Here is a 15,970-nt window from a genome sequence, read left to right as displayed (position 1 = left end):
ATACCTGTAGAAACCCTTCTTGTTACCCTTCACATCCCTTGCTAGCTGCAACTCCAATTGTGCTTTGGCCTTCCTGATTAAACCCCTGCATGCTTGAGCAATATTTGTATACTCCTTCCTAGGCATCTGTCCAAGTTTCCACTTCTTGTAAGCTTCCTTTTTGTGTTTAAGCCCACCAAAGATTTCTCTGTTAAGCCAAGCTAGTCGCCTGTCATATTTGCTATTCTTTCTGAACATCAGGATGGTTTGTTCCTGTGCCCTCAATAAGGCTTCCTGAAAATACAGCCATCTCTCCTGGACTCCTTTCCCCCTCATATTAGCCTCCCAGGGGATCCTGCCCATCAGTTCCCTGAGGGAATCAAAGTCTGCTTTTCTGAAGTCCAGGGTCTGTATTCTGCTGCTCTCCTTTCTTCCTTTTGTCAGGATACTGAACTTGACCATCTCTGGTCACTGCTGCCCAGGTTGCCACCCACTTCTACTTCCCCTACCAATTCTTCCCTGTTCGTGAGCAGCAGGTCAAAAGGAGCACGGCCCCTAGTTGGTTCCTCCAGCACTTGCACTGGGAAGTTGTCCCCAACACACTCCAAAAACTTCCTGGATTGTCTGTGCGCTGCTGTATTGCTCTCCCAGCAGATGTCAGGGTGATTGAAGTCCCACATGATAACCAGGACCTGTGATCTGGAAACTTTTGTTAGTTGTCTGAAGAAAGCCTCATCTACCTCATCCTCCTGGTCTAGTGGTCTATAGCAGACTCCTATCACGACATCAACCTTGTTGCTTTCACCTCTAAACTTAACTCAAAGACTCTCAACAAGCTTTTCTCCAGATTTAGACAGGAGCTCTGAGCAACCATACTGCTCTCTTATATACAGTGCAACTCCTCCACCTTTTCTCCCCCACCTGTCCTTCCAGAACAGTTTATACGCATCCGTGACGGTGCTCCAGTCATGTGAGTTACCACGACTTTCACCTCAAACTCCTTTATCCTTCTTCCCAGAGCCACATAGTCTGCAGTGACCCGCTCAAAATCATTCTTGGCAGTATCATTGGTGCCCACATGGAGAAGTTGGAAGAGGTAGCTGTCCGAGGGCTTGATGAAGCTTGGCAGACACTCCGTCACATCCTGAATTCTAACTCCAGGCAAGCAGCACACTTCTCGAGTTTCCCGGTCTGGACGGCAGATGTACTGCAGTAGTAAAAGTAGTAAAAACAGGACCTAGCTTCTCTAATTTAGTCTGATGTTTCAGAAGCCGCTGAGCCTCTAGGTGCCTCATAGGAGTGACTCCATCTATTAATTTGCTTTTTGAAATCTTGCCTTTTTATCATGTTTAAGGGTTCTGTACTGAAATGTAGCAGACGCTGTGAAGAAGTGCAGCAACAAAGATGTGACTTTGGTGAAACAGACACGTGCTGACTATGCAGACACCTGATGAATTCCTGAAATATATTATGCTACTGTGCTATCTCCTCACAAGAAAATCGTTTTGTTCCATGGAGGGTGAGGGGCCTATTGCTGAAAAACTTCACAATGTCTCACAATAACTCGTGATAATTGTATGATTACGGAGTTACCACTGCTGCATTCACCCCCACAACACTGATACATATTGAGGCTGTGAAAAATAAGAGATAACTGAAAATGGAATGGGATCACTCTTCAAAACACATCCTAATGTTTAAGGGAGTGCTGCATTCTTTTACTGACTATTTTAAATTGTTTAGCATGCATGGAGAGTTTTGCTCAGTGGGCCCATGGCTCTGAGAATAATAACAAAGGATTGAGCTAGGTTTTCTCAAAACCCAGTGTTAAGCTGAAAGGGGCAAATATAGCTCTTCACTGCAGCCTCTTTGCATGGTTATTCTGGCACCACAAAGGGCCACTCACGCCACTGGAGAAATTCCCCAGATGTATGGAAGTGGGAGGCACAAGTTAGAGCAGATTCAGAATCGCCCTTGCCTATGACGTGGTCTCCAGCCGCAACAACAGAATAAGGGAAGCATAAGCAGCCACCTCCTTTCTGCTCTGGACCAGATCCAGTGCCAGGACAGGGATGAATCTAGCCCAAAGTGTCAGCCTGAAAATACCTTCCCTGCCCAGAGGCCTGTACACCGCCACAATTCCTTCTGGACACTGACCTATTTGTAAAACGCGTCCTTTTCTGGAGTTTTCAATTTTTTCCTTTCTTCTTTACTCGGAGCTTCAGCTCCCTCAGCTCCTCTTACCAATAAGCCCCCATAGCTGGTAAAAAGGAAAAAAAAAACTGGGGGGGGAGGGTCAGAGGAAGGTTGGATAAATAGGCAATTAGTGGGAAAACTTATGAACAATAAGGAAAATGTGTTTGGGAACAGACAATTTTTTTTCTTTTTAACTCTTCATCTCATCTCTAGGAATTTTTTTAATGCATATCAGGCTTAGGTAAAAATTGTGCATCTTTCAAGATTGTTTCATTCTTCTTTTATAGTACTATAAATATTGAGGTAATAATGGCAGTATGGGAAACCATTTAAATGAGAGAAATCCAAATTAATGGGTAAGCTAGAGCAGAGTCTTTCATTTGCAGACTTCATGATCAAACCACATTAAAATCAGCGAGACACAAACCCACTCTGTGTACAGCCTACAGATTATCTAATTTTGAACCTTTCTGTTTAGAATCATTAAGCCACTACTGTACAGTAACAACCATTAATTGGACATTTGGATTCTAATGACTGGTGTTTGGAGACAGAGGCTGGGAATACTGAAACCAGCCCCATGCCTTAAAATGTATTCATTTAATTTAAAGTCTTTACATAGCATTATCAGTTATTTAAAAGTTAAACACTTAGATACACTATTCTGCATCCAATGCAATGAAAATATTCACATTGAGATTTTAAATTACCTCCTTTCAGTTAAAGATGCCAATTCCACTAAGTTGCCTGAAACATCATTTACATAGGGCCATTACATCAGGTGATTTTTTTTTCTCCCTCTCTTGTGTTCAATGTCTGGTTTCTCTAATCCTCACAGACTGTGAGGAATAAAGGCTTGCTTTATGCTGCCAATTTCTTTTACTTCACACACTGGCACTTGTCAATATTCCTTACCACATAAATTGGGCAAATATTCTAGGACACATAACAGCTTTAGTAGTTTGCTGCCACTTCTATGTGGATGTACTGTAAATGCATACATATTAATTATTGGAAAGACAGGACTGCTTTGATATTGCTAGCCCGCAAATGGCAGCTCTACCAGATGAGCTAATGAATCAGTTCCATGAAGTGTTAGTATTCTTAATCAGGATCACATTTTTTTAATAGACAGCAGAATACATTCTTGTGCTATTTAGAAAAAAAATTACCCTATACCCAAAGGAATTCTGTGAACGTGTGCTTTTCTAGGGCCTTTCTAGGAGAAGAAATAAAATATATTTCCAGTGTACATTTCTTACATTATTTTTAGGGATGGGTTGAAACCAAAACATCCTCAAACTCTGAGGTAGTTTGGATCCAGATCTAGAGTTTGAGGATGTTTTTTCTAAATAGTACAAGAATGCATTCTGCTGCTATAATTCTGTCAGCCTCCTCTGGTACAGGAAATACAGAGATCAAATACTTGTACTGGGTCTAAATCAAAGGAGATCCAGTGCCCATGGGGGGCTCTGACAGTTCACACCACTTGAAGCTCTGCCTCCATGGCTTCACAATTCCCAAAGTATGGCTTTGGCTAGACTGTGGTGGCATATTATTATGGGCAGTTTACTACATTCCTAAATTATATGGTAGGAGAGGTTATCTCTCTTCACACGCTATTAAGTTCACTGACATCTTTTGGGATGAAAAGCACTATGTCAATGTAAATATGAGTTGCTGACATTTGGCCTATCTATAGATTGATTATCTATAGATTTTCAAAGCTAACATTTGACTTCAGACATACATTTCATTAAAGGAGAGAGGAGAAGGCCAACAGTGTGGAGGGTTACTGCAAATGTGAATGCAGCCCTTTCTGCAGGAAGAGGTCCCTGGACACTCAGACAACTAAGAAGACTATGTGGAAGGAGGAAATGGTGCCACAGAGATAGATGACCAATCCCCTTTCTCGAATTGCAAGCACAGATCCAGGTGTGAGCTGTCCTTTCTACATACAGATTCACTGGGCATCATCTGGTTATTTGCTTGGATTGTTGTTAATTACTAGTAAAGTGGTCATTTTTTCAGTCCGATGTTTGTTAAGAAGATGAATTTAGAAACGGGACCTTAGACAATATTTTTATGCAGCAGTTATTCCAGATACCTGTCATAAATATTCTGTCCCTTACTTAAATCATCTGTTGATACCTCCAGCATAATGGGTTAAGACAGATGAGGGTTTTATTTCTACCATTTACAATGGTAATAGATTTAATAAAGACTAAAAGTGTAAAAACACTCTTAAAAGCATGTTTGAACTAATGCTGTCTGATTTTTTTTCATGTAATGTATTTAACAAAAACAGTTTTCATTTCATTCAGAAATTTTCACTTTTTCCTTTTTTCACTGAAATAATTCAAAACAAAAAAATTCCTTTTGTTTCAAAAAATGGTGTTTATAATTTTTGTTTTGTTTGTTTTACAGTTCTCTCACTTTTTTACTCCCCTCACTTTTCTTTCTTACAAAAAAAGAGGAGGGAGAAAAAACAAGAGGTTTCCTCCCAGGACCAGCTCTGGCTTTTTGGCCACCCCAAGTAAAAAAAAAAAAAAAAAAACAGGGCGGCCAGAACGGCAAAGCAAAAAAAAAAAAAAACGCTGCGTCGTGGCCGGAGCGTGGGTGCAGGGGGACCGGCTGGGGAGGGGGAGGAACCGGGCGGGAGAGAGATGGGGGCGGCCAGGGCTACAGCAGGGGCGCTGCCACATGGCCCCTCCCCCTGCGCCGCCGCCTGACGCGAGGGCTCCGCTCCGGTCGGCGGGGAGGGAAGAAAGAGGACTGCCCTGCAGGGCACTCTGGTTCTCCGCGTCGCCGCCCCCTACAGGGCGGCCAGAGCAGAACAAAAAAAAAAACCGGCCGTGCCGCCCTAGGATTGGGCAGAATGCCGCCTCGAACAATTTGCCACCCCAAGCACCAGCTTGCTCAGCTGGTGCCTGGAGCCGGCCCTGTTTCCTCCCCCTCCTTGCATTCTCTCTCTCTCTTTTATTTTCTCCCTTCTTCTTCTTTCCACTGGAGAGGTGGGAGGGGGAGTTAAAAGTGTGAAAGAAAGTGTTACTTTCTCACAATTTTTAATATTCTAAAATCTTCTTTCATGCTTTTCCAGTGGATAAAGAGGTTGAAGAGCACTATGTGTTGTTCAACTGGGTAGGGGTGGGAGGGAGAGTGAGTGAGACCTTTTATGGATTTTTTTCATGCTATAAGATATGAAGTAACATTTATATTATTAACTATTTATTCATATGCAAGATTATGGCCCTGATTCAGGGTAGCACATAAGCTTGTCCTTAAAGTTAGGTATATGCTGAAATGCTTTTGACCTCATTACTGGAACAATTAAATAGCTACCAGTAAATAGCTATTATTCCATAAAGGGACAGACAGCTGCAACCAGGAGCGCCGCCAGCTTTTTTGCCGCCCTAGGCGGCGGAAGGTCCCGCCTCCAAAATGCCACCTCCGACAGAGGCGGCGGAAGGTCCTGCCCCGGAAATACCGACGATGACCGGGGTGGCTGAAGATCCGGCCGCCACGGTCGCCGCCCCCCAAATGTTAGTGCCCTAGGTGACGGCCTAGTTTGCCTAATGGGTTACGCTGGCCCTGGCTGCAACCCAAAGCACTCTGTCCTTTAGCCAGTAGGTGTCAGTTATCATGACATCTCCATTGTTCAACTAAACAAATTTGATTATCAGTCTCAATCTATAATGTATGAAAAACAAAATGCAACAATAATGGTTTTATTATAACTTTTTAGCCTCTTATGAACATATAGGGTGTGATTTTCAAAAGGCTCAGTGATGACCTAACTGCTCTCATTGAAATGAAAGGTAAAGCTTCCATTGACTTCAAGGGGAGCAGAGTTAGGCCAATACTGCGTGTTTTCAAACACCCCACCCATAATAACTGAATGAAGTACTAGACCTTTCAGTATTGAACTTTCATTTCAAGCCATAAGCCACTGAAGTTTCTTATTATTATCCTTGCTGGTGGGCACAAATAGCTTGTGAGTCACATAAGTTTGAGCAGCTATTTTGTACAATTTGCTATTCATGTCACCAGTGTGAAGAAGACACAGTTCTTATCAAGCAGTACAACAGTGCTGTGTTTGTTATAAAGTAGGCTGACTAATGTCCTGCATCTTTTGCCTGAGTTAAGACATAGGAAAAGAGCTCCCTTCAACAGTGCTTCTCTGTTAACCAGGGAGAGCTCAGCAAATTGATCCACTGGGGAGGGGGCTGCTGGTTCTCCTCCCTCCCCTGGGTGACTGGAACAAAAGAAGCCATGTAGACCTCTCTACCTTACCCCTGCATATGCACACTCTACCGCTGCTTGGGAGAAAGAGAGCAATTCTCACTGCACTAAAGGGAAGTGGAGAGAGATGCTCCTTATCTTGGGGGAGAATGAAGAAAAAAGTAGAGTCTCCTTCCTGCCAATATTCAGAAGGGAGAGAAGTAAAGGGTGGGTGAACAGGTGGATGAGAAGACCTCTTGCCTACCAGACCTCTTACCTATAATGAAAGTCTTAATTTCATGAAGTAGGCGCTGAAAATAAATCCTATAATGTTTGTTCATCTCTCTCAAAGTGTTGAGCTCTTGGTGAATCACTCCATTAAAACGTCTCTTACTTATCTCTGACTCTTGCTGCTTTCCCCACAGCTCTTCTATTTGATAGTTTATATGTTGATTCAGCTTTTTGTTTATTGAACCAATTCTGCAAAAACTTACTACCCAACATATTGCTTATTACTACGATTACTCAACTGAGGCCAACAGAACTACTTGCCGCAGTGAGCAATGTGCCAGGTAGTAAGTGTTTTGAGGAGCAGATCCTAACATTAGTGACCCGTTGCTCTTCACGATTTTAATTTCAATCATTTTCTTTTATATAATATCATAGTTTTTTTAAACAAAACAAATCCCGTTTTCATTACCAACTTTTTCCAATATTTTGCATTTTACTCACACCTTAAAAGAGTTCTACACACAAAAAAGAAAAGTTAACAGTTCAAAGCTTACGTGTTTTTGCTTTCAGAGTAAACAGGCATTGAATGATCAGATACTTCAGAGATGAGCAGTACAGAAATGCCTATAAGTGAATTAAATAAATTACTCACAAATTTCAGAGTAGATGCTGCTATCAACAGTCATCAGCAACAATGAGACAATATAACGAGGTATATTGATATCTTTCAGCATCACTGGTAATTTACTGTGTGGAAATATGTACTTTGGTCTCAAACTGACATATCCATTTTTATACTATGTTCATCTTCCAGGCTGTTTTAGACCCAGGGTAAAAAGAAGAAGTCCCATATACCCGGCACAAAGAAAACTGAACAAAATTGCTTTGATGTTCATACACTAATACGTAGCATGTTTTATACTTCTGTAAGCAAAAACAGCCTACCAAATTCCTGTAACCTTCTCAACTCCCACCAAGCTGCTTTGTCCCACAGAAATTGCGACCCTGTACTTGAGACTAGAAAAGACATTCCACATATTAAGAATAAATGAGAAAAGTGAGACACATTATAAATGGTTCTTTTAATAAAATGTTATAATACTCTCTACCCAACATCCTAGGCAAATGAAGGATAGACTGTTTTGCTGCTTAATATCTCTGTCAGGCTATAAAAAGATTGAAAAATATATGCATATTTTATTGGAATTCTGACTGTAATTCTGCAATGCTATGTGACTCAGGATTAGATTCCTTTCTTTGGGTCTGCCCAGAACTTATTTCAGTCTGAAATCATGTTCTTTGATACGAGCTCCCCAAACTACCACATTATCTACAAATGTTTCAGCTTTGATGCCTTCAACAGTTAGTTCATTGGAAAAGAGTTTCCATGGAAAACTTCTGATGCCAAATTTATTCTGAATGGCAGATGTAAAAAAAATAGTACCCAAATGGTGTATTAAATGTATAGCATTTGAACTCTTGTCATTTCATTTTAGCTGCCAAAATCCTGACCTTACATCAATGGTTGAATAATATACCATATACTGTAGTACTGGAAAACTTGCTTGTAATTTCCTCTGTCGTGTAGTGGATCATATTTCCTTTGCACAACAGTATTTAGGTCTCTTGTGTCCAAATAAACCCTCTAATTTCCATCAGCTTTTATGATAAATAGTGAATTTACCCATTCTGTGCGCCTTTGTATAATCTTTGATTACTTAAAAGCTTTCCATTTTGTCTAGTTTCTTTGGAAACTATCTGTCATCATCACTGGTACTTTCTTTGCTGGAGACATGTATTCTGGCCTTAGACTGACATATCTGTTTTTTATACTGTGATAATCTTCCAAGTATCCCATACCCACGTTTTGTATTCAGTTTGAGTGTCAGAGATAGTTAGTAGAGCTGCTCAATTTTTTTTTTCTGACAACAGGTTTCCATTAGAAAATGTTGATTTGACAACTCTGAAACATTTCACTGGAATTCATTGAGATTGTCACAGGAAATGATCAAAATGTATTGTTTTAATGTGGTTGAAACATTTTGTTTTGCCTTTATTGTTTTGACTTTTATATACTGTATTATATTATTCTATAAAAGTTGAAATGATAAAGCTATAATGGAACTTTTGGCCTTATCAAAATGACACATTTCATGTGAAATGGTCTAAGTAAAACTTAATTTCATGGAAAATTGTAAGATTTGGACTTTGTGTTTCAATCTGGGACAAAACTAAATTTTGAAATCTCAAAATCTCAGAAACATATTCACTCTTGCCTCCTTTTCTAATTTTGCTCTCCTCTCTTGTTTCCCAGAAATATTTAGCTGTTTGGATCAGGAACTGTGTCTTCTTATATGTATAGATAGTGCATAGCATATTATGGGTTCTACCATAAAATATGGAATAACAGCAATTCCTGATTCAGCAAAGCACTTAGCCATACACTTATCTTAAAACACATATTCAGTCCTACTGAAGCCAATGGAATTAATCACATACTTAAAGTTGAACATGTGCAGTAGCCCTTCACTAGACAAAATGGTCAGCATTTTGAAGGAGTGATCCCCAGTTTTCCAAATTCTATATTAGATCAGACTATAGTTTTTAGGGTTGTATTTGATTGTGCCTATTGGGTTTTTTCTACCTTGCCTCAAGTTCCATGCATTCAGAGTGACTGTCCAATCCTTCTGATTCCCAAAGCCCCTTTTGCCCTCTCCCTGGATATCTGAGGCTTATTTTCTCCTCAGTGACTTTTGGAAATTTCTGTTTTCTCCTTCTCCTTCCTATCACTTTCTTTGCTCTTGTCATAAACTGGGATGTAAGTGGTTAAGCCTAGTGGTCAGAGCCGTGGTGTTCAGGAGCCAGGAACCAGAGACCAGAGAGAGAGAGACAGTCGGGAATCAAGCCAAGAGTCAGAGACAGTCAGGAATTGAGCCCACGGTCAGAGCCAGAGTCAGTAGCCAGGGGTGGGGTGTAGAAGCAGGGATCTGAAACAAGGCAAGTGAAAAGGCAGGGTTGTGACACTCTGTACCCCAAAGCAACACCCTGGCACCCCATATTCACCATGGTGATATAATTATGACATGTTTTGTACAAAGTATGCTGTGTGGGGTATCATTTTAAAAGTATTGATCTGTTGAACATTAATATCCTGTTGGATTGTATGTGCCATGCTTGTATGTGGAGGTATGAAGTTTTGCTATGTGTGTGTTACTGAAATATGTTGTAAGGTTGGGAACACCCACAACCAGCCTTTCAGCTGCAACAATGGAGGAGCCAGATGTGTTGATGGCTCATTAAGGGGAATCCACATTCACAAGGACTACCCCAGGAACCGTATACAACGGAGACTTATCAGGGAGAGCACTTAGACAATGGAGACTGCTTGACTCACGTTATAGCAAAAGATCTTTCCAGCAAGCTAGAGGAACCTATAAAAGAGGGAAAGTGACATCATCATTTGGCCTCACTCCCCCCAGAACTCAACACATGGAAACATGTCTGGAGAACAAAGACTGAACTGGGGAAGTGGTCCCAGGCTGGAAAGGAGAATCGCAGCTTGTGTATTAAGGAACTATACCAGGGGTCGGCAATCTTTCAGAAGTGGTGTGTCGAGTCTTCATTTATTCACTCTGATTTAAGGTTTTGCATGCCAGTAATACATTTTAATGTTTTTAGAAGGTCTCTTTCTATAAGTCTATAATATATAACTAAACTATTGTTGTATGTAAAGTAAATAAGGTTTTTAAAATGTTTAAGAAGCTTCATTTAAAATTAAATTAAAATGCAGAGCCCCCCCGGACCGGTGATCAGGACCCGGGCAGTGTGAGTGCCACTGAAAATCAGCTTACTTGCCGCCTTCGGCACACCTGCCATAGGTTGCCTACCCCTGAACTATACCATCAGGGTGAGACACTGCTTGATTCAAATCCTGTCTAGTTCATACATCTCAGATTGTGACTTTACTTTTATTTCTTAGATGACCAACTTTAATCTGTTTGCTTACTGCTTCTAATCACTAAAATCTATCTTTCTGTAGTTAATAAATCTGTTTACCTAAAACAGCATGTTTTGCTTGAAGTACTTGGGGAATCTGCTCAGGAACAAAAACTGGTGCATGTCCTCTCCACATTGAGGGAGGGGCGGACTGGGTAATAAACTTACACTGGTCAGGCTTCTGACCAGGGCAAAATGGTACAGCTCTGGGGTCCTAGGCTGGAGAGCAGGGGTAATTGGCTGGAATCTCTCTATTGTTAGTTCATGAGTGGCTACGAGAATCATTCATGTAACTAAGTTGGCTGTGTCCCTGCCTGTGGATGTCTGTGTAAGTGCAGGACCAGGAGAGGTTGCAGCTTATCACCGAATCATAGTGCGAAAGGGAACCCAGTTCCAGGTTGCACCCTGGGGAGCCCATCACAAGGGTCCAGTGTGTATGCCAGCCAGTCAGTCAGTCTACCAGCCCAACAGGTCTAACTAGCTGACTGACCTGCTATATTTTTCAAAACACAAGAAGAAAACTCCAAGATACATTATCCTAATGCTATTTTTTTTGGCAATTATTTTACCTTGACAGAACACATATATCATTATTTAAATGTTATTAAGGTGGTTAAGTGACCCATAAAACATGCCTTCCCTTTTATTGTGTTGCTGTTGTAATCATGATCACACTAACAATGCTTGCAATACAGTTATATTAGGCAAAATATTATCAGACAGTATTATTGATGTGGCTTAATAAAGGGAAAAAATTAAGAGTGGTGGATCTGATTTCTCAAGAGAATAATCACTGCCTGGTACCTATAATAACTCTTTTTTCTTCAAAGCTATGTACTTTAGAAGACAGAGCTGATGAAGCTCATTGATCTATCCAAGCTTCTACTGCTATCTATGTATGTCATCTAGCTCCTTAATATTCATACCTCTCTTACACTTGCTTTGGGGTAGGATTCCTGTTTAACTACTCCAGGATGTTTAACTTCATGAATGCAATCTTAAAGTAATCTGTTACTGTATGGAAAAAGTAGCACACTGTTCCTCTAATATATTTAAATTAGATGTGCTTTTTTCCCATAACTGCTGGTATTTTACAGTATCATAAGCTTTGACTACGTGCTATACTACAGATCAAAGTGGATTGTGCAGCAGCATATGAAAGGGATAAAATAGAAAGAAAGATATAGATGCTTCTACTCTTAGTTATCCCTGTAATGGGGTAAACAATCTAAAAGTACAATTCCTGAATGGTTATATTTCTAGGAGGGAAATATCAGGGCCAGAAAGTTAGTGCTTTGAGTACTTGGGGCCCCAATTCAGCAAAGCCCTTAAGCATATGTTTCATTTTAAGCATGTGCTTAAGTCCCAGTGATGTCAATAGGACTTGAATATGTGCTTGAATCTAGGTAGATGCATAAGTGCTTTGCTGACTCAAGGTCTTTTATTCCCAGAAAGAATATTTATGGAGGCAATATAGCCCCAAATCATGTAGCAATGCAGTGAGGGGCATAGCATAGCATTGCCCTCAAAGCCAGGGAGTGGCAAAATTACAAAAATAAAATGCCGTATCCAGGGGTTCTCTAGTAGCCATGGATCAAAAATGAAAGCCGAAAAACAATGAACCCAACATCCTAAAGTCTGGAAAAATGGGACCTGGATCTGAACTACTCCTGGTTTGAGTTTTGCAATAACAATAGGCTAATTGACAAAGATTTACAAAACCAGCCTCTTTTTAGCTCCCCCTTATTCTACAGATAACATCATGTTAAAAAATCCCCACATCTTGGTGAGGATACTTAGATAGCTTTAATTAAATGAGAGAGAGGGAGAGTCCCAGAGAAATAGTTTGAAAGAACTCCAGCTCTTTTGGGGCTATGCCTATGTTACACCACTGTGTGTATTTAGCACAAGTTTGGGAGCCAGGACTCCTGAGTTCTATTTGCAGCTTTGCAATTGCCTCCAATGTGTCAAATCAATTAACATCCTCCGTGACTCAGTTTAACAATCTGAAAAATAGATACTATAATAATACTAACTTGCAGGGCTCCATTGAGGTTTTGTGAAGGTCCTTATGTTAGCGTTGATAACACATGCTCCCTGAGATTCCTGGATGAAAGTTGCTACTAGGTGCAAAAGTAGGATTGTGAAAAACAGAGTAAGGTAGTATAGCTTGAAAGGATAGTGGCTGGAAGTATGTTTTATGATTAATGCACAGGGGTAGGTTCTATTCCCAGTTTTGATGCTCACTTGCTGTGTGTGACCATAGGCAAGTTATTGTGCCTCAGTTTATTCAAATATAAAATGGTTAGAATTAATATTCAGCATAATTAATGTTTAAGTGCTTTGAGAACATGGGATGAAAAGTGCTATAGATGAGCAAAGTATTTTTGCTTCAACCTCTTTAAGAGTGAATCCCCTAGCCACACATTTTCAAAAAGTCTACACTCCTTACGAGAGCTAAATGACTAATTCAAATGAATAATTTATCTGAAGAATTTTGCCTTGTTTTCTCTTTGCAAATTGTTCTCAAATAGGCTGAAAAATTCTTGGGTTTATTAGTTATTGAAAATTGTTCACAGATGTCTTCAGTGAATAATTCTTGGTCTGCAGAACATTGGCAAACATTTTGTTGCAAATATTTGCAATTTTCAGTGTGCTGTTTGTGCTGTGTTGTGTTTCTTTTCTCTGGTTGGATACCTTATGCAATTAACCTATCCAGTGTGAGTGGCAAACACTGAACTTTATAACTGGATATAAAATTCAAAATTCATGGATTTTAGGGACAGAAAGGACCATTAGATCATCTAGTCTGACCTCATAACATAGGCCATAAAATTTTGTAGAGTTTCTTCTCTGTTGAGCCCAATTACTTGTTTGACTATAGCAAATCTTCCAGAAAATAATTCGGTCTTAATTTGGAGACTTCAAGAGATGGAGAATCTACCACTTCCTTTTATAGTTTGTTCCAATTGTTAATCATCTTTGCTATTAAAAATATGTGCCTTATTTCTAATATTTATTGGTCTTGCTTTAACTTCTAACCATTGGTTCTTGTTATACCCTTTTCTGATAGATGAAAGAATTCCACGTGAAGTGATTTATACCCTGTAATCAAATTACCTCTTGATCTTTTTGATAAACTAAATAGAGTGAGTAAGTCTCACTGTAAGGCATTTTTTTTCAAGCCCTCAAATCATTTTTGTGGCTCTTCTTTGCACCCTTTCCAATTTTTCAAATTCCTGTTGAAAATGTGGGCAGAACTGCTTGAAGAATTCCCATATCAGTCTCACCAATACTGTATGCAGAAGTAAAATTCATGAAGTGTTGATTAATCACATACATTTCCCAATCAGGGAAAAAAGCACGGTGTGACTTATGTCATTAATCAACACAGCATGAATTGTGAATGTTACAACTGAATATTGGGTTATGAGGCACCTAGCCACTACCTGCCCTTATTGTGAAGGAGTCTCATCTTTGCTTACTGTGGATCAGCTTCCTGAAACCAACAGCCTCTGGCAGCATAACAGGCCTCCACAGACCTTGCAGGCCTCTGCAGACCTTGCTCTCTCTGTACAGATAGCGACAGGCACACATGAACCCTTGAATACTCAGAGTGTTCCGTGCAGGGTCCAACCTCTTATCCACTGAACACTCACAGAATTACGAGGCCTGATGTTCTCCAAGGAACAGTACACACCAGCTTGCCAGATTCAACTCAGCACCAGCACTTGGTGTAACAGCAGAACACTTAGATACATTTAAAGTGAAAATAAGAATACGTTTATTATTAAAGACTAGAGATTCAAATGATAGCAAGTAAGAAAACTGGAAACAAATAGTTACGTATAAAACAAAATCATAGCACACTTTCTAGGGACTAAACTTACCTAATTGGTTAACCTCCTGTCTAAATAAGTTTATCTCAGAGTCCTCTTTAGCATTTTCAACCCAGGCTAGCTAATGAGACCCCACTTTCATGAATGCAAACACACTATCTGTTTACTTCCTAGGAGCAGGATGACAGGGTGTCTTCTTTCCCTTCTAGAAATACCCCCACATTTAATCCCCATTACTCATAGACAGGATGAGCCCATGGCTTGTTTTTTCCCCTTGTGTGCTCCTTTCTCATTGATTTCACATCTCTCAGTTAACAGTTGACTTTTATGTAAATGAGCATCCACTGTGTTAGCTTACAATGCTTACTTTACATCCTGTCACAGAGATACATGGTTCTTACCACCTGTCTGGAGGAACTGGTCTGAGACATGTCACCTCTTGATGACCTGCTTTGAACTTACAGGCTGAAGAACATAATTTTCTGGTCCAGATACATAACTCCTCACACAGTACATGTACATACATGTCACAGTCATCTTGATGACTAGCATGACACCAGATTTCATTTGAGACCTGACATGACTTTCTTTGCTGAACCAGAATGTACATACCAGAACCAAGAGATGCCAGTACTCTTCTGCACTCCCTTGTCATTTGGCATTAAGAGGTTCTTGGGTCACAAATATACAAGAAATGTATTTTCAAGTAATAGCCAAACTGAAAATCAGCTTTTAATGGACATCTTGTAAATCTAAAGCACATAGGTGCTGGAACTAGAGGTGCAGGGAGAGCTGCAGCACCCCATGGCTTGAAGTGGTTTCCATCATATCCAGGGTTTACAGGTTGGTTCAATGGCTCTCGGCACCTCCACTATACAAATTGTTCCACCGGCCCTGCTAAAGCAAGTGAATATTTGCAGCAAGCAAACAAGAAAAGGTCACAAATATGGCTGGACTGAAATTTTCTTTTGAATCTGAAAGATAATTTCTTACATTATTTGTGCCGGTGTATTGCTTACGGTGTGTTTCAGTGGCTCAAAGGCCTGCTTTAGGGCCTGACCCAAAGCCCACTGAAGTTAATGGCAGGATTCCCACTGACTTCAATTGGGTTTGGATCAAGCCCTTGCAGAACACAGCTACTTGGCAGCATACTGCAGGTTATATGAATGGACACTTCCCTTTACTCGAAGCCGTCACCATCTGTTCTGTCCTCTAATTGCAAATGCAAAATGAACATAATTAAATATTGGCATCGCACAAAAATAAGTTAGAATTTATTTCAATGAAGATGCGTGTCCTTTATTAAATGCAACAAGCATCTAGTCTGTGGGTTTGAGGTGTTGTTTGTTTTGTTTTGAGACACAGATGGGGAAAATTGCTTTTTCCTGACAGAAAGGATAATTTTTTATAAGCAAACTGGAATTTAGTACATGAAGGTAGCACTCTACAACAGTTGTTAAATTGCACAAATTCCATAAATACAGATTCAGGGATGAATTCTCTTCTCC

This window comes from Chrysemys picta, chromosome 1 (genome assembly GCF_011386835.1).
Source record: "Chrysemys picta bellii isolate R12L10 chromosome 1, ASM1138683v2, whole genome shotgun sequence".
In the NCBI taxonomy this organism is placed as follows: Eukaryota; Metazoa; Chordata; order Testudines; family Emydidae; genus Chrysemys; species Chrysemys picta.
Note: the sequence above shows the minus strand (reverse complement) of the source record.